Source organism: Sorex fumeus, unplaced genomic scaffold (assembly GCF_029834395.1).
Source record: "Sorex fumeus unplaced genomic scaffold, SorFum_2.1 ptg000058l, whole genome shotgun sequence".
In the NCBI taxonomy this organism is placed as follows: domain Eukaryota; kingdom Metazoa; phylum Chordata; class Mammalia; order Eulipotyphla; family Soricidae; genus Sorex; species Sorex fumeus.
This window is the reverse complement of record NW_026606115.1, coordinates 11,049,733-11,073,621: the sequence shown is the minus strand read 5'-3', so window position 1 is coordinate 11,073,621 and position 23,889 is coordinate 11,049,733.

Below are 23,889 nucleotides of genomic sequence, written 5' to 3'. Positions count from 1 at the left end.
TAAAATAGTAAAAATCTGGTTGCTGGTATTCAAAAATATACTATAGGGGTGGACTGAAGAATAAATTTATTATGCAGATGCCGTGTCCTTGGTTTCAGTATGTAAGCTCAATACTTGACAAGTAGAACTTTTTCCAAACAAGAAAAATGCCATCCCAGTCTTCCATATGCTTTGGCAGTGGAAAAGCTGTTCATGGAGTGCAGGAGTGAATTCGGGAGTTTTTCTAAATAAACTATTGATTTTTCTTTCAGTTATATCCATACCTCTGCCTCGAGAGGTTCTTTGTATCTCCAAATCCTGAGACTTTTTCAAGTGCTGCAGCATTGATTGCAATGCCCCTTCCTTCCTTTTTTTGGCCTCTCCCCCGTTTCAGGCTTAGTACTTTGCTAAGTCAGTTACCACCTGTCCATCTGCTTTCCAACTTCCAAAACTTGTGTTGACATTTCTCTTCTGCTGTCATCTCCTCTCATGTTCTCTTTGACATTTTAGTTTTTATGACTTTTTAAATTTCTTTCCTATCATTTTAGAGAGGTAGGGTAAGTGGGAATAAATGTATCACAGTACTTATTTATGTTGTTATACTAACTATGTTATATTAAATGAGTTCCCATCATTTAATTTTAATAGCTGTATGATATTCTATAGTATACGTGGACCAAGGGACCAAGGAGTGGCATGAAAATATTTAATCATCTAGTAGGGCATAAATTCCAGTTAATAAGTATGTTTGCCAGTCATAGCACTGAACTATGGTCTGGAAGCCTCTTATTTAATTCAATAGTTATACCTTTATTAATAGTTATAACATTATTAATTTAGTTATTAGATTATATGGCGCTTTGAGGTAATCTATAGAAAGGATCATAATGGCCAAGTACTGTAGGGGTGTGTCTGGTACAGAAATAAAGGCAGAAACTATGAAAAGACTGTTCTGGAATTACGGAAGTACTTTACCAAAGAGTTTACTTATATTTAAGTATCCTGGTTAAATATCAACCAGAGTTACACCATAAGTTAATCAAGAAGTTCTTTACTGATGGATATTAAAATTATTACCCACTTTTCTTTATTTACAATAATGTGCAACATACCTTTTTATGTTCATTTAGGAGATATTCCTGTAGCTTTATACTTAATACTAGCATCTGTCTTTCATTAGGCATCCTAAAAATCATTTGTGGATACAAACTGGTAAATAAACAAAGTTTCCTGATAAAGTACAACTAGAAATCAACTACGTAACAGATAAATCATGCTCTTCCTGAAAGATAAATGTATCCAGGTATAGGATGGAGGGATAGTGACTGTGACATAGTATAGGATGGGAGGGTTGGTTGGTGGAAATATCCCTGACCACTTTGGTACATAGTGTTATCAGTAGATGTGAATGGACTGGTATCAACAGATGTGAATGGACTGGTGTCAATAAAGACTGTTGAAATAGCATTCTACTCTTCCAATTGAGGCAAATGACTGATTTGACAAAAAATCAAGCTCTGGCGTGAAAAATTAAAAAAATGAATCTCAGAGGCTGGAGGGATAGTTCAGTGCAAGGAAAGGGCTTTACCCACTGAACTATCACCAGGAGTGATCCCTGAGTGCAGTCAGGATCCCTGAGTGCAGTAAGCACTGAGTACCACTGGGTGTGCCCCCAAACTAACACAAATTAACAAACAAAATACCACTAAAATATAAATTGAAAAATGAGTCCTGGTGTTTTAGGTTAATAGCAATGGGACTACTTGAGTCTCCTTCCTCTTCTTCAGACAGTAGGTCATAGGTTCATAATCAGAGAACTGTGACGTGCTTTCGAAAGAAGTAAAGCTTGGAATTGCCACATAGGCAGAGTAACAGCATGGAACAGCCTGCAGGGCAATTCTGCATTAGAGTAGCAACTATATTGGTGTGATAGACCAAGGTTTTCAGTTTTCTCATTGCTATCAACCTCCTCCCACTATGGATTGAAGAGTAAAGAATTACAACACTGAGGCGACAGCACCCTCTGAAGGAAAATGAAAGTAACTGAAATTCATGACAAGAAAAATTATGTATGGATAATATAGCGGTAATTCCTTAAAGAATTTACTAGTTTCCAGAGGGCAAAATTAAAGCTACATAATCAGTTCAGATAATATTTATGATTCAAAAAGATGCATCACAACAAAAATTAACATTTGAGAGCTTAACTAAACAGAGAAACAAGTCCAAGATATAATAAAAAGAGCTACAAGAGAACAAGAAGTTCTTCAAAGAGGCTGAATACAATAAAAAGTTTCAAAAGTTTTGGGTATAAAGAACACATTGCATAAAATAGAATATAATGTAAAAATATAATAGGTATAGTAATTTTTCTGAAAAGTAATTTCTCTGAAAAGAGAATATCAGAAATTGAAGAGAAAATTGAAATAATGACTCACTGAAACAGAAAAACACGGTTTAGGAAAAATGAATAAAATACCAGATTCTATTAACATAAATATCAAGATAGCAGAAAAAAAACATCAAGTTGAGAGATAAGGGAACAGTTGCCATACTGAAAATGCATGAGAACTTTTAAACCCAAGAAGTGAATTAACTCTAGTTAGATGAGTAGGAACCTTAGAAAAACCTGAGAGAATGTCAAATTAACTTTTGAATCCAAACGACCTACACAAAGACTTACCAATATTGAATTATCAAAAGTCAGTGAAAAGGGAAAAATATTGAAGGCTGTTAGGGAAATGAATAAAAGCAAAGGACTCTATCAGGATTTTGTTAGAATACTCAGGAAAAACAATACAGGACAGAATAATATAAAATAACATTCACACTACTGAGATTAAAATGGTCAGTCAATAATATACTAAGGTTAGTATTAGGGTGTATAAGTAAGTATATGATGGAGAAATAGATTTTTCTTGGATTAATAAAAGAAGCTAAGAAGGTATTAGAAAGATACTACAGGAATTAAAGCACTTGCCTTCATGTAGCTGACCTGAGTTGAATTCCCAGGACTACATATTGTCCTCTGGTTACAGCCTAGAGTCATTGCGGAGCAGATGGCCAGGAGTAAGCCCTGAGCACTGCTGACTGTCTTCTCAATATTTTTAAAGTCTAATAGTATTCACTACCTTACCTGCTCTATAGGAAATGTCAAAAGGAGTTATCTTACATAAAAATAACAAAAGATTTCAAAACCTTTAGCAGGAGAATAAATAGTAAAAGCAGCAAAACAAAACAAAACCCAAAGCAATTGGAAGCAAAACATTGAAAGAAGAGGAAGAAAAGGATAGAAACAATATAGTTATAGTCAAATGATGACTCAATATCAGTACAAAATAGATTCTTTTACAAGGCAAGCACTTTTGCCTTTGGGCTTCAGACAGTGTTACATATCATAAGTTTGACAATCCTCCTAGCAATGGTAAATACAAAACAACAATCTGGAAGACTACTTAGAATAATAAAAACAAGAAATGGAGTCAACAGCTAGGGAAAAATCATTCAAATGAAAAGGCTCATAGAAATCTCAGAAAGGGCTGGGGAGATAACTCAGTGAGGGAGGCACATTCCTTGCATTTATGAGGACCCAAGTTTTATCTCTATCACCACGTGACACTCTAAGCACTGTTAGGTATCCCTAGTAGTCCCCTAATAATCATGAACTCTTGATGGCTTTGCCCAGTCAACTCCAAGCACTGCTGTGTCCAAGCAGCAATTCAACTCTGGGGCCAAGTATTAAAACATCAGTCCCACATTGGCAAGCCAAATATTATCAGGAGCAGTTCCAGGATCCCAAATATTAACTGGGGAGGCCTATGTAAAGTGAAAAATTATTTGAAAAGTCAAAAAATTCTAAGAGAAATGTAAAACAACTAGAAAACTAAAGATAGAAGGTTAGCAACACTGATATATAATCACCATAACATGTGAATTATCTGAACTAACCAAAAGACACTGAGTGACTGGATGTATAAAAAAAATCAGGAGCCATCTATACTATGTATACCATTGTCTTAAAACATGTTCAAAGTGAAAGGCTAGAACAAGATGTTCCAAGCCAGAAAAGTAGACAGAGATTGTTGTTCTTAGATCGGGTAAGAGGTTTTTTATCTTTTTTCATAAAAAAAATTTACTGAATCACCATGAGATAGTTACAAAAGCTTTCATATTTGGGTTACAATCACACAATGATAAAACACCCATCCCTCCACCAGTGCACATTCCCCACCACCAATATCCCCGGTATATCCCCCCTTTCCCTCCCTCCCCCTGCCTCCATGACAGACAATATTCCCCATACTCTCTCTCTACTTTTGGGCATTATGGTTTGCAATGCAGATACTGAGAGGTTATTATGTTTGATCCATTATCTACTTTCAGCAAAAAATAGTAATAAGATAAGCATATCTATTACATATTGTTAAAGGGTCAATTCTTTAAGAAATGAATAACAATCAATATATGCTTCACAATATGAAGTACATAATCAATTAATCACTTAATCCCCATTATTCATCGATTTATTCGAGCGGGTACCAGTAACGTCTCCATTCATCCCGGTTGCGTGCTAGCGTAGCCCAATGGTATCTGTTCGTTCTAGGAACATGCAGAGCCTCAAACCGATCATTTAGGGTCTTGACGAAGAAGTCTGACCATCTTATAGGTGGGCGTCCACATGATCTTTTGATGTCCCGTGGAATCCAATCAGTAATGGCTCTAGTCCAGCGGTTGTCTGTAAACCTCATTACGTGTCCAGCCCATCTGATTTTTGATGTCTTGGCAAATGAGACAGCGTCCCTGATTCTTGAGCGTTGACAAAGATCAGAACTTCGGATTCTATCTCTCATTTGAGTGAATCGTGATATTCCAAGCATAGTTCTTTCGATTCCTCTTTGAGAGACCCAAATAGCGTTCTCATCCTGTTTTCGTAGGGTCCAGGTCTCTGAGGCATATGTTAATGCAGGAAGAATAGTGGAATCAAAGAGATGTGCTCGTAGCTGGAGGTTCTTTGTCTTTTAGTTATTTCTTCAATGCTCTTGAAGGCATTCCAAGCCGCTCTCTTCCTCCCGCACAACTCAGGTGCCAGGTCATTCATCATGTTGATTTCTCGACCTAGGTATATATAACTGTTGCATTTGGAGATGGTGGTTCCGTTGAGAGTGAATGGAGCGTCAGGAACAAGCCTGTTTCTCTTAAACATTGTCTTCGTAAGATTCAGCTGTAGTCCGACCTTTCCACATTCACGGTCAAAGTCGTTCAGCATTTGTGCCGCTTGGCTGATGTTTGGTGTTATTAGAACGATGTCATCAGCAAAGCGGAGGTGGTGTAGTTGCCGACCATCTATCTTCACTCCCATGTTTTCCCATTCCAGTCGTCGCATGATGTTCTCGAGGGTGGCACTGAAGAGTTTTGGTGAAATGGTATCACCCTGCCGAACCCCTCTCTTGATATGGATGATTACTTCTTTGTAGAATGGTGAGATCTTGTTAGTGAATCCGCAATAGAGCTCATGAAGGATCTTGATGTATTGAGTTTGTACACCCTGATTGGCTAGGGCTTCCATGACCGATTCCATCTCAACAGAATCAAAGGCCTTCTTTAAATCAATGAACGTTAGACAGAGCGGCATCTTGAACTCCCGAGATACTTCAATGAGCTTGGTTATTGTGTGGATATGGTCGATGGTACTGAATCCTTTTCGGAATCCAGCTTGTTCACATGGTTGTCCTTCATCTAGTGTTCTGCTAATCCTATTCAGGATGACACGAGTGAATAGTTTGTAGATGACAGACAATAGGCAGATTGGGCGATAGTTGCCAATGTCGTGAATGTCTCCTTTCTTGTATAGTAGTACAGTCCTGCTGGTTTTCCATTGGGATGGAACCTTGCATTCAGACAGGTAGCGTGTGAAGAGTCGAGCCAATGTATTGATGAGTACTGATGGTAAGTTCTTCAGGTGTTCAGGTCTGATCTTGTCTGGGCCAGGTGCTCTTTGTTTCTTTACAGACGAGATGGCATGTTGGATTTCGGAAGGGAGAACATTGGGAACGACATATCCATCATGTGGTATGTGGTATGTGGGCAAGTGGATGTGGCTATTAAAGAGATCTGAGTAGAAGTCATGAATAATCTTCTCCATTGCCCTTCTGGAAGATGTGATAGATCCATCATGATGTCGGAGGGCAGTCATCTTGGTTTTGTAGTTGGTGAAGGACAGGCGGGCATTATGAATGTTTTTCCCAGCTTCTGCTGCATCTACCAGTACTGCTGCTCTCCTGTTTTTGAGGTCATCCTTGATGGCTTCTCTGCACTGTTTTGCCAGTTCGGATGTTCGCTTGTGGTTGCCTGAGGCACGTGCCAAGCCACGTTGGCGAATAAGTTCAAGAGTGTTCGAAGAAAGACGTTTTCTTGTGGTTATCTCTCTCTTGGCATTCCTTGCACAATCATGGAGGTGCTGAATCATTCGATCGTATTCCTCATCAATGTTGTCAATGACGGCATCTTCCCATGTTGCCGCAATAGAGCCAAAGAGCTCCCAGTTGGTGGTTGTTCTGGGAGTCCTCTTCTTAAACCTTGCATTCTTTTCTCCTCGTTCTGTGAGGTAGAATTTTGCACGAAGAAGACGGTGGTCTGATCCCGTTTGGAATTTTGGGACAACAGCAACATCGGTTAGGCAAAACCGCCGATTGAATATGATGTGGTCTATTTCATTGTGGAACCGTCCATCAGGAGACTCCCATGTCCAACGTTTAGATTCAGCCTTTTGGAATTGTGAGTTACCATGGAAGGTTTTGGTTGACATGATGAACTCAGACAGTCTGTCACCCTGTTCGTTCCATTCCAGGCCATGGGTTCCGATGTGGAGTTCATCGACTGATCTTCTTGGTCCTATCTTGGCATTAAAATCACCGACAATGATCTGTAGAAGGTGTGATCTTCTTTATAGAACTTCTCTAGCTCCATGTAGAATTTCTCAGTTTCTCTTTCACCATAACTGGATGTTGGTGCATAGACAACAAAGATAGAAACTGCCGGTAGTGAGCCACATTTATTCAAGTGTAATCGTCCGATTCGGGATGTTAGGCATTGGAATGAATCAATGCTCGTGACTAAGTTTGTGTTGACAAGGATACCGACACCACTGACGCCTCTTTTATCACATGTTCCAAGGAACAGTTCTTCTCCAGTGTCGAAAACAGCATGATGGGATTGATGTCTTCTCGTTTCGGTCAGACCAATGATGTCGTACTTGATTTTTCGCGCTTGTACCATAAGGTCTTCAATGGATGCAGCAGATGCCAGCGTACGAGCTGTACGCTGTACATAAGTAGAAAAATTAACAGGCCTCTAGGGATACATTGACAGCAATGCAATGATCTTAGAAAATGTCACTACAGTATTTATAGCAATGGACAGAAAATTAGACAAAAACGTTAGGGATCAAGGAACTACTAGCTTAATATGCTGAAGGGGAAATGATCTATTTCCTATGTTTTGAGGATCTATTTTGGGGTGGGGTTCATGGGAGGTCACACTGGGTTGTGCTCAGGGCCTAATCCTGGGTCTATGCTCAGGGATCACTCCAGGTACCATTGTTTTCTAAGAGTATAAAAATGTATTGAGTAAACATGTTTTGAGTATAACTATGTTTTAAATGTACAATGTTTCCACAACATGTTCACCACCAAAGTACTGATATCCCTGCATTGGAGTCCACTGTACCCTTTTAGCTCACTCCCCCTACATTGTCAACCCCAATTCTATGGTAAAAGTCCAAAAGAATTATTTTCTTCTTGACACTTCTTCAGTATCTTTTTCATTGAAAATTCGGGCTTTGCGTATATATCAACAATCGACAGGAGACTATATGTATCAGATAAAAATATAAAATAATGTGTCTTTTATTCATCAGTTCCAATTACTCCAAATAAAGTTCCATTTTCTACACACACAGTTTGGAATACTGTAAGTTGTGAAACTATGGAAAACTGTCTCTTACCAAGCAGGATTTGGTTAACTAAATAGGGTGTATGAATTGGTAAATGATTTGAAATTTTAAAAGCTATATTTTCAGAGACTCATATGCAATATAGATATGATCATGACAATAACAAAAGTTAAGCTACAAAACTATATCATGGAAGAATATCAAAATTTTCTAAAGTGATGGGTTATATAATTAAAAAATTTGAAAATTATTTTATAAAGCAATAAAACTCTTTTAAATGTTACATAGTGCATGCTCGAGCAGGCCCAGTAACACCTCCATTGTGACAATTGTTACTGTGTTTGGCATATTGAATATGTCACAGGTAGTTTGCCAGCCTTTGCCGTGCAGGTGAGATACTCTCGGTAGCTTGCCGGGCTCTCCGAGAGGAGCGGAGAAATCGAACTCGGGTCGGCCATGTTGGCTGCTTGCAAGGAAAAAGCCCTACCGCTGTGCTATCACTCTATCCCCAATAATCATGCTAGAATTTATAAATGGAAAAAGATTCAGTTTAAGAACCTATTTCTAAAACAAACTTTCAATCTAGGATAAAAGTGGTAAAGCCTTTTATAGAATGAAAATCTCCAGTAAAACAATTGTTTAGAAAATACTACTTCCCATTGATGGAAAATAACTAAACAGAACTCTTGACTTTTTATCAAGGTAGAAGAAATGCCAAGTGGAAAGTATTCATTAATTATTATGTCTAAAATGGAGAACTAATAGTTGTATATTTTAAATATGTGAATTTCTGTGGGACGAATAAAAATGAGCTTAGTTTTCTCAATGACATAGCAATAAACTCATTCTAAAAGAAGGCAGAGAAGAGCATAAACACAAATCATGGAGCAACAAACCATAGCTTCCAGTTCTTGAGTCACCTCCCATTAGCAGTGTGAATCAGATCAATTTTCTTTGACTTCTTATTTTCTCTTCTACAAAAATGAAGAAATTAAAAATTTATTATTTAAGGTTTCTCGTATGGATCAAATGAATGTTTATAAAAGTGTTCTGCAAATTATTAAACATTGCAATAAACGATATATATTATTTCTGTTTCTTATGGGCCAAATAGCACCCTTTGCTTTGCAAATCCCTAGATGTACAACACTAATTAGAAACCTGCAATTGGACTGTACTCATGGGGGAAATGGTATTTTGTAAAATATTGCCTATGAACCAAATATATAAATATAGTATTTATGTATTTGCCTTTCTTTCTTCACATTAAAATGTCCTAAATTAATTAATAAGAAAGTTTCTTATGTGATGACACTGGCTTAGATGTGTCATCCCCATCCTTCCTTTCAATTAAGATCATTTGCATTTTCACTGAGGCATACAATTTTTTTTCTAGTGCTTCCCAATTTAGGTATGGAGTTCATTTCCTATCAGAGTTAATTTACAATTTAAAATCTCACTCAGGTCTGATTGATGGACCCTATAGTGGCTTTTTACTCTGAGGAATGAGAAGAGTTAAGGAAACAACCAATGTTTTTCCTTTTTTTAAAAGTCTTACGGAATTGAACTAACTGTGTTAAAATAAATAGCTCTACCAAGCAGCACGATTTTTGTGGATTTGGTTGCATTGCAGTGAAACTTTCTTAATATAAAAGTATAAATAAAAGAAAAATTTTTGTAATAATGTTTCAAAATACAAAAGTTTTATATGACAGCTTATGGTATGTAGCTTTCTTTGACAATGGGGCATTCATGATTTCTGGTCTTCATCTAAATATAAAGAAAGATAGAGTTTTGTTTTCCAAGTGCCTTTGAGTATACTGTAGGTAGGAGAGTGTGAAGTTTATAAAGAAAAAGAATAACAAGCTTCAAACAGTGAGAATACCTTTTTTTTCCTGTTGCTTAAGGTATGATTGTGCATATTCATCTGTTATCCTGTGTACCAGTGCCCTCTTGTGAAAAATATGATTATGCGTGCACATTCAGAGTTATGCTTGCCTATTTCTTTTCAGGATAACAACAAAAAGTTCATGACACAGGAATTGAGTCAGTTTTAGTCCTTTCCTCACATCCTTTTTTACTTGCTGTTCCTTTCCATTTCCTCTCCTCTTCATGTACTTCCCCTTTACTTCAAATCACTCTCTATGTTGTAAAAGATAAAGAAGGCAGAGGATGTATCTCAGTGGTAGAGCACATTTACCTTACATCTGTGAGACACTATCTTTAATATACAGTACTACAGAAATTAGATCTTGTCATATTAATTTCCATGGCTTCAAGTTATTGTAGAATTAAAGGAAAGTAGTATGGCTTTGAACTAAACTAAATTTACTGTTTGAGGCCTGGCGTAAAGGACTGAGGTAGCACATCAACCTTGCACGTGTGAGGCCCTGAGTTTGATCTCTGGAACTGAAAAGAGAGAGAGAGAGAAAGACAGAGAGACAGAGAAAGTGAAGTTACTATGTATTCTTATTTCAAATCCAATGAGTCAGAAATAATAAGCACTGTAGCACTGTCCTCCCGTTGTTCATTGATTTGCTTGAGCGGGCCCAGTAACATCTCCATTGTCAGACTTGTTGTTATTGTGTTTGGCATATCGAATACGTCACGGGGAACTTGCAAAGAAAGCTTAGCCGTGCGGGTGAGAAACTCTCAGTAGCTTGCCGGGCTCTCCGAGAGGGGCGGTGGAATCGAACCTGCTGCAAGGCAAATGCCCTACTACTGCGCTATGGCTCCAATAAATAAATAAAAATTTAAAAAATAAATAATAAAATAATAAAGCTGTAAAACTATTTTGAAGGTCAATATTTTTCTTATCTGCTCAAACATCATTTTCATGATGCATAAAGCAAAGGATAATGACATTAACCTATAACTAGTATATGCTATTGGAGAAAGGTATCAAATTGTGAGAGGACCTTAACTATCTTAAATTTCAAGGAAATAAATGTGGATTTGATTGTTACACAGCAGGAAATCATCAATACTTTTTTTAAAGCACGAGAATTTAAAAAAATGTAATGGAAGTTGTAGCGAAGTGGGTAGATTGAAATCAGGAGAGACTAAAGATAGGAAGACTATTTGACATACCCAAAATGATCTCTACTATACCATTTTTGTCTTACTTAATTCCTTCATATACTTTATAAGATAGGAATTTTGTTTTTTGTTTTCTACATTTTAGTGATGGGGAAATGGAGGAAATAGAGAAGTTAAGAAATTACCAAAAGTGGGTCTGGAGCGATAGCACAGTGGGTAGGGCATTTGCCTTGCACGCGGCCTACCTGGGTTCAATTCCCAGCATCCCATATGGTCCCCCGACCACCACCAGGAGTAATTCCTGAGTGCATGAGCCAGGAGTAAACCCTGTGCATCACCGGGTGGTGTGACCCAAAAAGAAAAAAAATACCAAAAGTATCAGTGATGTGACATTGCAAAATAAGAGCTTAGTAAGTGGCAGTCAGGATTTGACCTCAGATAGACTAACTATAGAACCCTAACACTTAAACCCTATTCTGTACTATCTATCCTGTATCAGTCAATGGCACCTCAAAGCATAATCCATTTAAATTTTTTAGCATCATTTGAAAGCATAAGACATTTTGTGGATTTTCTACATAGTATAATTATTTAGATGTCTTACATTATCTGAGTATCAAATGTCTTGACTTTGTGATGAAATCGTTCCCCTCCCATCTTCCCTCTGTAACAATGGAGTCACACACTTGATTGCTATGCTTTTACACTAAGTTGTAGTATTCTCTGGGGTCACAGACTTTAGTTCCAGTGCTTGGACATTTTTGGCACTAAGGATCACAAGTACCAATGTTGTGTGAGCGTGCTTGGTATGTGGGATCTAAATTAATTGGTGTCACATTTATAAGGAATGTGCTTTACCACTTTGTTGCATCCTCAGGCACTTGAATGTGAAATTATTTTTGGTGTTTTCATTGAACCCAGGACCTCACACATGCAAAGTATATATTCTACTGCTGAGCCACATATCCTACCCTGAATTTTGACTTTTTTCCTCCACACAACTAGAGCTGTATCCCTCAAGTATTTTTTAAATAGACTGTTTGTAATAGAACTTGTTCTGAAATATATGATAAGCTTCAATGCTTTCTATAAAATTTTCTTGAATATGATTGATTGAGGGTTTTTACTGACTAATTTTTTTTTGGTACTAGGGATTGACCCAAGGACCTCAAACATGGCAGATGAAAAGCTAGCATTTTACCACTGAGTCATGTTCCTGGTGATTCAGGAATTTTTTAAACACCAGTTATTTTTACTTGTAATAAAGTAGAAAATATGAAGAAATGATTAAATCTTAGAATGCCTTATGGATTTAGTGAGTGACTCTACTTTAAGAGACCTCTGACTCGGGTGTGTGAGTGTGGTGGGAGGCTGTGGGAGGGAAACTGGGGACATTGGTGGTGGGAATTGAACATTGGTGAAGAGATGGGTGTTGAAACATTATATGACTGAAACTCAATCATGAACAATTTGTAACTGTGTTTCTCACTGTGATTCAATTAAAAAAGGATGTTTCTGGCTACAATGATTTCAATTTGGAGTAAGCAACTAATTACTTTTAGTTGCTCTAAGTCCCCAGACTTTTAGTAGATTCTACTTGATGACTTTTGTCTCCTTTCATTTAATCTATTGTGTCTGTCTGATCACAGATGTCACTGAGTGCTACATGCTACTCTTCTTATTTTATGTAACATTAGTCTTCTTTTCCCTTTCATTTTCTCTGTTATCTCTCTTTGTCTTTCTTCTCTCCTTAGTTTTGCTACCAATGGTAGTAGATTTTGTTATCCAAGCTAATCCACTAACAATTCTTTTCCCTTGAAGTGATGGTGATGGAGAGTTTGTGCAAAATTTTACTCATTTCTTCATTCAGTAAAGTGACTATTAACAAGAACACCTATAAAATCTATATTTCTATTTCTTAACTATTTTTGAGTGTGCTATTTTCTTTGAATCACTCAGCTTATTAGCATCCTAAGCTGAAAAACCATAATCCTATTTTATTTCTAGAAGAGAAAGCTTAATTTTTATATTTAACCTAACTAATTGTACTTGTGCTATTAAAAAGTATTAATTGGAAGGGTTGGAGAAATAGTGTAGTATGTAAGGCATTTACCCTGCATGTGACTGACCTTAGTTCAATCCCTGACACTGCATATAGTCCCTGAGTATTGACAGAGTCACTTCTGAACACAGAGTAAGTAGTATTGCGTGAGCACTGATAGATGTCACAAAACAAAATAAAATTGTTTATTTTTAATATTAGTATAAAACAATACTGCTAATGTACTAAACATTTTTATGCTAATTAATTAAATCAATCAGCTATTTACATTTAAAATACCTGGACATTCTTGAAACTTAATGGCCTCACAAAATATGCACTTGGTTGTTTACTAAAGCTTTATTCATAATTGCCCAAACTTGAAAATCTCCAAGATATGCTTGGTGAATAAACAAATGTTAGGAGGTCAGATATAAAGAAAATAAATTAGGACATGAAATAATTTTATTTATTTATTTTATTTTTAATCACCATGGAGTACACAGTCACAATGCTGTTCATTATCGGGTTTCAGTCATACAATGTTCCAAAACCCACTCCTACACCACTTTGCATTTACCACCACTTATTTCCCCAGTTTCCCTCCCACTACCCCCACCCCACCTGTCTCTATGGCAGACACTTTTCTTCTTTCTTTCTCTCTCTCTCTCTCTCTCTCTCTCTCTCTCTCCTTTTGGGCATTATAATTTGCAATAAAGATACTGAGAGGTTATCAAGTTTGTTCCTTTACTTACTTTCATCATGAAGTTCTTATCCAGAGTGATTATTTCCAACTATCTTTGGCATAGTGATCCCTTCTCTATACCAATTGCCTTCTCCCTTGGCGCTTGAGGGAGACTTCTAGCCATGGACCAATCCTCTTGGCCTTTGTCTTGTTTTAACTGTTTTTGGGTATTATTGGTCTCATATTATCTTTTTTTAAATATTCCACAAATGAGTGGCATCATTCTATATCTGTCCCTCTCCTTCTGACTCATTTCACTTAGCATGATACTCTCCATGTCCATTCATTTAGAAGTGAATTTATGAATGAACTTTAAATGCATCTTACTAAGATAAAGAAACCAATCTGAAAAAGATACACAGGAAAAGTTTCAATTATATTGTACAATGAAAAAGGGAAAATTATTAAATAATAAAACTATTGAATAACAAAATATTAGTGGTTGACAGGGACTGGAGGCAGATTGGGAAGGAGAGATGATGAGGTAGAGCACAAAGGATTTTTAGGGTACTGAAAACACTCTATGATACTATAATAATAATTAATATTATCTAGTGTCAAAATCTGGGCTGGAGTGATAGCACACCAGGTAGGGAATTTTCCTTGCATGCGGCCGAACCGGGTTTGATTCCTTAGTCCCTCTTGGAGAGCCCAGCAAGGTACTGAGAGTATACCACCTTCGCGGCAGAGCCTGGCAAGCTGTGGCATCTTCGATATGCCAAAAACAGCAACAACAAGTTTCACAATGTTGCTTGAGCAAATCAATGAAAGGGAGGACAGTGCTACAGTGCTATTGTCAAAATCCATAAATTATATAAAAAGCGAACTTTCATGAAAATTGGATTTTATTTTGTGATTGTAATATGTCAATGTAAATTCTTCAGTGTAACAAACGTACTAATCTGGTGTGGAGTATTGACAACAGAGGAGGCAAGGCATGCATGGGGTGAAAGGTGTATAGGGAATATTCTTTCATTTGTCTTAGTTTCGTTGTGGCCCTAAAACTGCTCTCAGAATAGTAATTTATTTTTTCCTTTTTTGTGTGTGTTATTATTTTGGAAAGACTGGATAAAGAAACTATGGTAATCTACACAGTGGAATAGTATATAGTCACAAGGAAAAAATAATTCATGAAATGTGCTTATAAATGGATGGACAAGAGAGTATTATGCAGAGAGAAATGAGTAAGAATGAGAGGGACAAATATAGAATATTTGCACTAATTTTGGGATATAAAACATATAGCATGAGACTGATATCCAAGGACAAGAAAAATAGGGGTCAGGAGGACAGTCAAAACTCAATCACAAATCACAAATCATCCTGTTATTCATCGATTGCCTCGAGCAGGCCCCAGTAATGTCTCCTTCATCCTGGCCCTGAGGTTATATTCAAGGCTCGTTAGGAGAATGAGACCCATCATTGTTACTGGTATTTGGCATATTGGGTACGCCACGGGGAGTTTGCCAGACTCTGCCGTGTGGGCAGGCTACATTCGGTAGCCTGTCAGTTTGTCAAAGTAGGAATGAGATGTCATAATAAGATGTCTCAGAGTCTTGGCCGCTGATGGGATTACACGGCGCCAGGGGGCCAGTTGGTGGGTGTGACCCCCGCCAACTGGAATTTGGAGGATCTGGGTGGAGGATGCTCGACTCCAATCTGAGTAGGCTTGTAGATCTCGGCCCCGGAACCCACGTGGCTTTGTCTCTCTGCCGGTACCTTCAGGTGTGCGGAGAGTGGTCTCAGCATGGTGGTGGCTGGTCCTGGAGGTCTTCAGCTGCCGGGGCCCTGGTCAAAACTGTCAAAACAAAATACTTCAGGGCTTAATCTGGAATGTGCTGGGAACCATGTGGTTCCTGGACTCAAACCCAGGTCAGGTGCATACCCATCATGGCATCCTAACTACTATACTATCTCCTAGCCCCTATTTATCTTCTAACTTAAAGACTTTCTTTTCCCCAACATACTCGTATCTCCCTATTTCCCCTTTCCTGTTTCCGCAACCCTACAAACACTTCATTCTGCTTCAATAATTTAGTTTATTTAAAAATTTCTATTAGTGATTTTTGCTACCCCTGGCTTTGAGTCTCGGTCAAATCACTCTTGATAGTGCTCTGGAGACCATATGCAGTGCCAGAACATGAGCCAAGATCAGCAAAATTCAAGGTAAGAAATTTAACCAATGTCCTAACTCTGACTCCTTGTGATTCAGTCTTAAAAAATATGTTATACATATGATATTGTTCAGTATATCTTTGGCTTAATTTAGCAGCATAAACCCCTCAATAACTCATATTGTCATAGACAACAAGATTTCCTTTCTTGTGTATGAGTAATATTCCTCTCTGTATATTGTTTGTGTGTATAAGATCTTTTTCATCCATTTATTAATTGTTTTCTTTGGTTTCTTTGGGAGTCACACTGGTGGTTCTTAGGGCACTGTATCTGGTGCTGGAGATTGAACCCAGGTTTCCTGCATGCAAGGCAAATGATTTACCCTCTGGACTGTGTCTCCAACCCTTCATTTATCTGTTGACTGCTGAACACTTAAGATTTTTCTTATATATTAGCTATTACGAATAATGTTAGAGAACATGTGAGTTTTGATATCTCCTAGAATTATTTTTATTTCACTTGGATAGGTACACAGTAGTGGAATTGGTGGGTAATATACTAGTTATATTTTAAACTTTTGTTCTTTTAGGGTTATACCTGCTTTGGTGCTCAGGGATCTCCCCTGGCGGTTCTCAGGAGACCATGTGTGGTACTGGTGAATGAACCAAGGCCAGGAACACGCAAATCAAGCATCCTAAACCCCATACCATATCTCTAGATTTATATTTGACTCTTGACTATTTGGTCCGGTCCTCCCGTTGTTCATCGATTTGCTCGAGCGGGCCCAGTAATGTCTCCATCATGAGACTTGTTGTTACTGTGTTTGACATATTGAATACGTCAGGGGTAGCTTGCCAGGCTCTGTCGTGCGGGCGAGATACTCTCGGTATCTTGCCGGGCTCTCCGAGAGGAGTGGAAGAATCGAACTCGGGTTGGCCATGTTGGCTGCTTGTAAGGCAAACGCCCTACCGCTGTGCTATCGCTCCAGGCTAGTCCGAAAGTAGTGAGTGGTCGCAAGGTCAACCTAAAGTCAACCTTGACTATTTATTGTTTTATATTAGAATATTTTCTTCCTTTCAGTCAGGTATATTTTCATTTTCTTTTAATATTTTTTGTGTACATGTTTTTAATTTAATTTATGAATTACCAAGAGTTGAGTTTTGGTATTCTAGTGAAAAATTCACAAAAAAGCACAATAAAAATTTTAGTGAAAAAAGCACTATAAAAATACAAGCAATACACCACTCCAATTTTCTAGAGAGTTCTGCTGTGAACCAGGAAATTTCTTCCAAATTAATCTTTAATAATAATTAGGTTTTAACTTATATAATATGCTATTTCTTTGAAAGTCAACCCATAAGCGGAGTTTTTTTTTTTTACTAACTCAAACTTTTTAAGAAGTTCTTTCACAATAGTAACCATGGAAATAGTTCATCTCCTCTGGGTTGTCCTCAGATAATCTAGCTCACTGAGTATTTTAGCCTCAGGATGGCCTACCTCCAGTAACTCATTAGTTATTGGATTGCTTATTTATGTCATTGACCAGCATTTTATCTTAAAGTCTTCTAGACCAGGGGGGATTTTATAATATTGGTGATAAAAATTGAATGCACAATTTTTAGGAATAGTTTACTTTTTTGTGCTCAAGTTCTGAACAGAGATAAAGTCCTCCTTACTTTTTTCTAATTTCACATGGAAATCATTTTCAAGGCAGAAAACTAACCTTCTGGTCCCTAGAGGCTGTGTCACAGTAGTCGTGGTAATAGTTATAATGGCCAAGGATGCCAAAACATCTACTGTGAACACTTTCACTTCCTCTCTCCCCTTTTGAATTCCATCCCAGGTAGGATGAGAATGTCCTATGGCATTATTTACAGAAAGTCTCTCAGAAATTACTAAAGAAGATGGATAGGCACAGAGATTGTATATAGAAAAGAACAAAGTATATGATATCACAATTTCCAATTTCCAATCAAACTTCAAAGCTATGGTACTCAAAATATGATATTGGCATAAAATGAAACATAAGGGCCAGAGAGATAGCATAGTGGATAAGATGTTTGCCTTGCAAGAGGCTGACCTGAATTCAATTCCTGGCACTGAATATGGTCCCCTGAGCCCCACCAGGAGTAATCCCTGCGCAAAGAGCCAGAAGTAAGCCCTACACACAGTTAAGTGTAGCCCCTATATGCCCAAATTAGAAACACACCAGTAAAACAACTGAATGCAGAAATAAGTGCTATAATAAATTATTATTATTTGTGGGTATTTTTGAATTTGGGTCATACTTGGATCAGGTACCTATAAATTATTAATGAAATATGTTAGTATTGGATGTTAGGTCGTATTATTTTTAAATTATTACAATCTATAAAAAAACAAACATCAAGATATAACTGACTCACAATAATTAGAACCACTAACTTTGGGAGTGATGTAGAACAACAAATCTATTTTTTAAATAGTATGATTTAATATATTTATATATTCACTTATTTTTTAATTTTTAAAAAAAATTATTAGTGAAACACCAGGAGGTACAGATGTAGACTTACAAATTTTTGTGCTTGGGTTATACAATGATTGAGTACCCATCCCTCCACCAGTGCCCAGTGCCCATTTTCCACCATGACTGATCCCAGAATCCCTCCCACCCCATATCCCCCTCATCCCACACATGCCTTTGTGGCAGAGCATTCCCTTTTATTCTCTCTCTCTTATTGGGTGCTGTGGTTTGCAAAAGAGGCATTGAGTGGCAATCATGTTCAGTCTATAGTATATTTTTCAGCATGCATCTCCCATCCTGGGAGGATCCTCCCAACACACTTTATTTGGTTCTCACTTCTCTATCTGAGCTACTTTTCCCCCTAGCATGTGTGGCTGGCCTCGAAGCAATGGAGTAAACGTCCTGGTATTTATCTCGGTTATTCTTGGGTGTTAGTCTCCTATTTTGTTACATTATGTTCCCCAGATGAATGCAATCTTTCTAGTCTGTTCCTCTCTTTCTGACTCATTTCGCTTAGCATGATACTTTCCAAGTAATACCACTTGTATGTAAATTTCATGACTTCATCTTTTCTAACAGCTACATATTGCTCCATTGTGTAGATGTACCAAAGTTTTTTTTAACCAGTAATCTGTTCTCGGGCACTAAGGTTTTTTCCAGATTCTGGCTATTGTAAAGAGTGCTGCAATGAACAATCAAGTGCAGATGTCACTTCGCCTATAATTTTTACCTCTCTGGGATATATTCCCAGCAGTGGTATTGCTGGGTCAAATGAGAGCTCAATTTCTAATTTTTTGAGAACATGATTAAATGGGGTATGAACTCCACCTTACTTTTTTCCTCTTTTTATGTAATTTTATTTATTGAATCACCATGAGAGTAGTTACAAAGCTTTCAGGTTTAAGTCTTGGTCATACAATGAAACACCCATACCTTCACAAGTGCCCATTCTCTACCACCAAAAACCTCAGAACTGTCCATACTGTTTTCCAAAAGGGCGGAACCAGTCTGCATTCCCACCAGCAGTGAAGGAGGGTTCTTTTCTCACCACATCTGCGCCAACACCGGTTGCTTTTGTTCTTTTGGATGTTGGACAGTCTCTGTGGTGTGAGATGATATCTGATTGTTGTTTTGATCTGCATCTCCCTGATGATTAATGATGTAGAGCATTTTCTCATGTGCCTTTTTGCCATTCGGATTTCTTCTATGAGAAAGTTTCTGTTCTTTTCGTCGTTGATGGGGTTGGATGTTTTCTTGCTGTGGAGTTCAACCAGTACTTTGTATATCCTTGATATCAACCCCTTGTTGGATAGGTATTGGGCAAATATCCTTTCCTACTCTGTAGATTGTCTTTGTATTTTGGTACTTTTTCTTTTGAGGTGCAGAATCTTCTTAGTTTAAGATAATCACATTTGTCTATTTCTGTTTTCACTTGCTTGGCCAGTGGCGTGACATCCTTTAAGATACCTTTTGCTTCAATGTCATGGACGGTTTTGCCAACCTTGTCTTCAATGTAACTTTTGGATTCTTGTCTGATGTTGAGGTCTTTAATCTATTTTTATGTTGGAGTACTGCTATTTATTCAGTAACTGATTACCTGATTGTATAGGGCATGAACACAACCTTACTTTTTTTTTCTAATTTTATTTTTGAATCACTGTGTGAGTAGTTACAAAGTTTTCAGGTTTAAGTATAGGTCATACAACGAAACACCCGTACCTTCACCAGTGTCCATTCTCCACCACCCAAAACCCCATTATACCCCTATCCCATCCCTCCCCCTACCTGTGGGGAAGATACTTTCCACATTATTCTCTCTCTACTTTGATTACATTCAATAGTTTGACACCAGACTGACCATTATTATTTGGGATTTTACCTCAACACTCAGATCTGCTGAAAAGGCAACAGTAGACAATTTGTTTTCTATTACTGGTTATGAATAACATATAATGTCGTGTGGCTGCAGTAGTGGCTGCGCGATTTTGAAATTCCAAAATTTTAACACTTAAATCTGGAGGTATTTCTGCCAAAACCTGCTGGGTTCTGAGATTAGTTCCTGGGTCTCTGGGATCATGGCTGTTAAGCAGCTTGATCAGGAACCAGAAAGACCATTCATGGACGGCGACTAGGGGTCTCATTGGGACGGGGAGAAATGGCCTCCTCCACCCCCATCCCATGAGGCCGCACGTGTCTCATTTCTGAGGGGCCAAACCTGACTGCCCAATGGCATCTGGAGGATGTCTGCCACAGAACAAACTTGGTGGAGCAGGCAGAGGGACAACACCATTTCCCCCTGGGTGGCCTGGGGACTACAGCGGGGTCCAGATACATTTCTGCCCAAAGCCACTGGGTTCTGAGATTTGTTTCTGAGTATCTGAGATCATGGCCGTTATGCATCTTGATCAGGAGCCAGAAAGGCCGCTCGTGGGTGACAACAGGCCAAGGCACAAAGCCTATTCCCACGTCAGTTGTTCCGGTGCTGGAAACCTGTAGGGACCAGACGATTCCTGCCAAAAGGCGCTGGGTTTCGAGATTTATGTCTTAGTCTCTGGGATCATGGTCATTAAATGACTTGATCAGGAGCCAGAGAGGCCGTTTGTGGGCAGTAACTTTGTATCTTGTTGGTGTGGGGAGGAAAGGGTCGGCTCCATCCTCATCCCATGATGCCGCACATGGCTCATCACTGTGGGCCCAAACTTGACTGTCCAGTGGCTCAGGAGGATGACTGCAACCAGGCCACCAGGGGGAACAGGCAAAGGAAAAAACCTATTCCCACCTGAGGTGGCCCAGCACCAGTAACCTATTGCAGGGACTGGACGCATTTCTGCCAAAAGCTGTTGTTTTGAGATTTGTTTCTGAGTCTCTGGGATAATTGGTCCAAAGGATGTAAGTTATTGTTCAACTGGTTAAATTGAGTCTCTGGGATCATGGCCGTTAAGCAGTTCGATCAGGAACCAGAGAGGCCATGCCTCCAATTGTATATCTGAGCCGGAGGTGGTTGTACATGGTGTTAGGCAGAGATCTGAGCCCACTTTTTTTGCATGTAGCTGTCCAGTTTTGCCGGCACAATTTGTTAATGAGGCTTTCTTTGGTCCACTTCACATTTCTTCCTCCCTTATCAAAGGTTAGATTATCTTATGTTTGGGGTGAGATGTCAGTATATTCAACCCTGTTTCATTGGTCTGAAGCTCTGCCGTTGTTCCAGTACCATGCTGTTTTAATTATCACTGCTTTGTAGTAGAGTTTGAAGTTAGGGAGGTTGATTTCTCCCATTTCCCCCCAAGAATTGCTTTAGCTATTCGTGGGGGCTTATTGTTCCATATGAATTTCAGGAGTTTTTGAAGAATGTCATGGGTATTGTTATAGGGATCACATTAAATTTGTGCAATGCTTTGGGAAGTATTGTCATTTTGACAATGTTAATTCTCCCGATCCATAAGCAGGGGATACCTTTCCATTTTCTCGTGTCCTCTTTTATTTCCTGAAGTAGTGTTTTGCAGTTTACTTTGTATAAGTACTTTACTTCCTTATTTAAGCTGTTTCCTAGGTACTTGATTTTCTGAGACACAATTGTGAATGGATTTTTTTTATGTCATTTTCTTCTCTCTCACTATTTGCATATAGGCAAAACATGGACTTTGATTATTGATTTTATATCCTGCAACTTTACTATACAAGACTATTGTTTCCAGGAGTTTCTTGGTAGACTTTTTAAAGGTTCTCTAAGTATAGTATCATATCATCTGCGAATAGTGAGAACTTGATTTCTTCCTTTCCTACCTGAATGCCCTTAATATCTTTTTCTTGCCTAACCGCTATTGCAAGTACTTCCAGTACTAAATTGAACAGCAGTGAAGAGAGTCTGCATCCTTGTCTCTCCCTGATCTTAGAGGGAAGGCTCTCAGTTTTTCCCATTGAGGATGATGCTTGCTGTAGGCTTTTGGTAGATGGATTTAACTATATTGAGGAAAGTCTCCTCTATACCCATTTTGGCGAGGGTTTTCATCATAAAGGGGTGCTGGATCTAGTCAAATGCTTTCTCTGCATCTATTGATATGATCATATGGTTTTTATCTTTTCTTTTGTTGATAGTATGGATTATGTTGATTGATTTCCTAATGTTAAACCATCTTTGCATCCCCGGGAGGAATCCCACTTGTTCATGGTGTATGATCTTTTTGATGAGTTGTTGAATTCTATTTCTAGTATTTTTTGAGAATCTTCACATCCATGTTCTTCATGGATATTGACCTGTAGTTTTTTTTCTTGTGGTGTCTTTGTTTTCTTTTGGTATTTTAGAGACATGGACTTCATAGAAACTGTTTGGGAGAGTTTCTGTTTCTTCAATTTCCTGGAAAAGCTTGAGAAGAACTGACAATAGGTCCTCTTTAAATGTTTGGAAAAATTCGCTAGTGAATCCATATGAAACTGGGCTTTTGTTTTTCGGAAGAGTTTTGATTACAGTTTCAATTTCTTTCAGTTAATAGGTCTATTCAGCTACTCTAGATCTTCATGATTCAGTCTTTGGAGAATATAGGAATCCAGGAATTTATCCTTTTTTTCTAGGTTCTCTTGTTTCATGGCATACAGACTTTCAAAGTATTCTCTGATGATCTTTTGAATCTCTTTGGTTTCTGTTTTGATATCCCACTCCTCAATTCTGATTCTGTTTATTAGGCTTTTCTCTCTTTCTTTGTGAGTCTTGATAATGGTTTATCTATCTTATTTATTTTCTCGAAGAACCAAGGTCTTGGTTTCATTGATATTTCAGATTTTTTTTGTTTCCACATCGTTGATTTCTGCTCTAAGTTTTATGATCTCTTTCCTTCTGCTTGATTAGGGCTACTTTTGTTGATCCTTTTCTTAGATCTTGAGATGTGAAGTCAAGTTGTTTATGTGAATCCTTTCTTTCTTCTTGAGAAATGCTTGCAGAGCTATAAATTTTCCCCTTAATATGGCTTTAGCTGCATCCCATAGCGTCTGGTAGCTCGTGTCTTCATTCTCATTTGTTTCCAGGTATCTTTTTTTTTTGCTTTTTGGGTCACACTCGGCAATGCTCACGGCTTACTCCTGGCTCATGCACTCAGAATTCCTCCTGGCGGTGCTTGGGGGACCATATGGGTGGGATGCTGGGAATTGAACCCGTGTTGGCCATGTTGGCTGCGTGCAAGGCAAATGCCCTACCCGCTGTGCTATCGCTCCAGCCCCATGTTTCCAGGTATCTTTTGATTTCGTCCTTGACTTCCTTCCTGATGCACTCATTGCTCAACATTGAGTTGTTTAATTTCCAAGTGTTTGATTTAGTTCTCCGTGTCTGTGTGTGATTCACTTTTATTCTCAGTGCATTGTGGTCTGAAAAGTTTGTTGATATTATTTTTATCTTCCTGATTCTATTGAGGTATGTTTTGTGTCCTAGCACATGGTCTATTTTGGAAAATGTTCTGTGTACACTAGAGAAGGATGTGTATTCTCTCTTATTTGAGTGTAAATCCTTATATAGGTCTATAAGC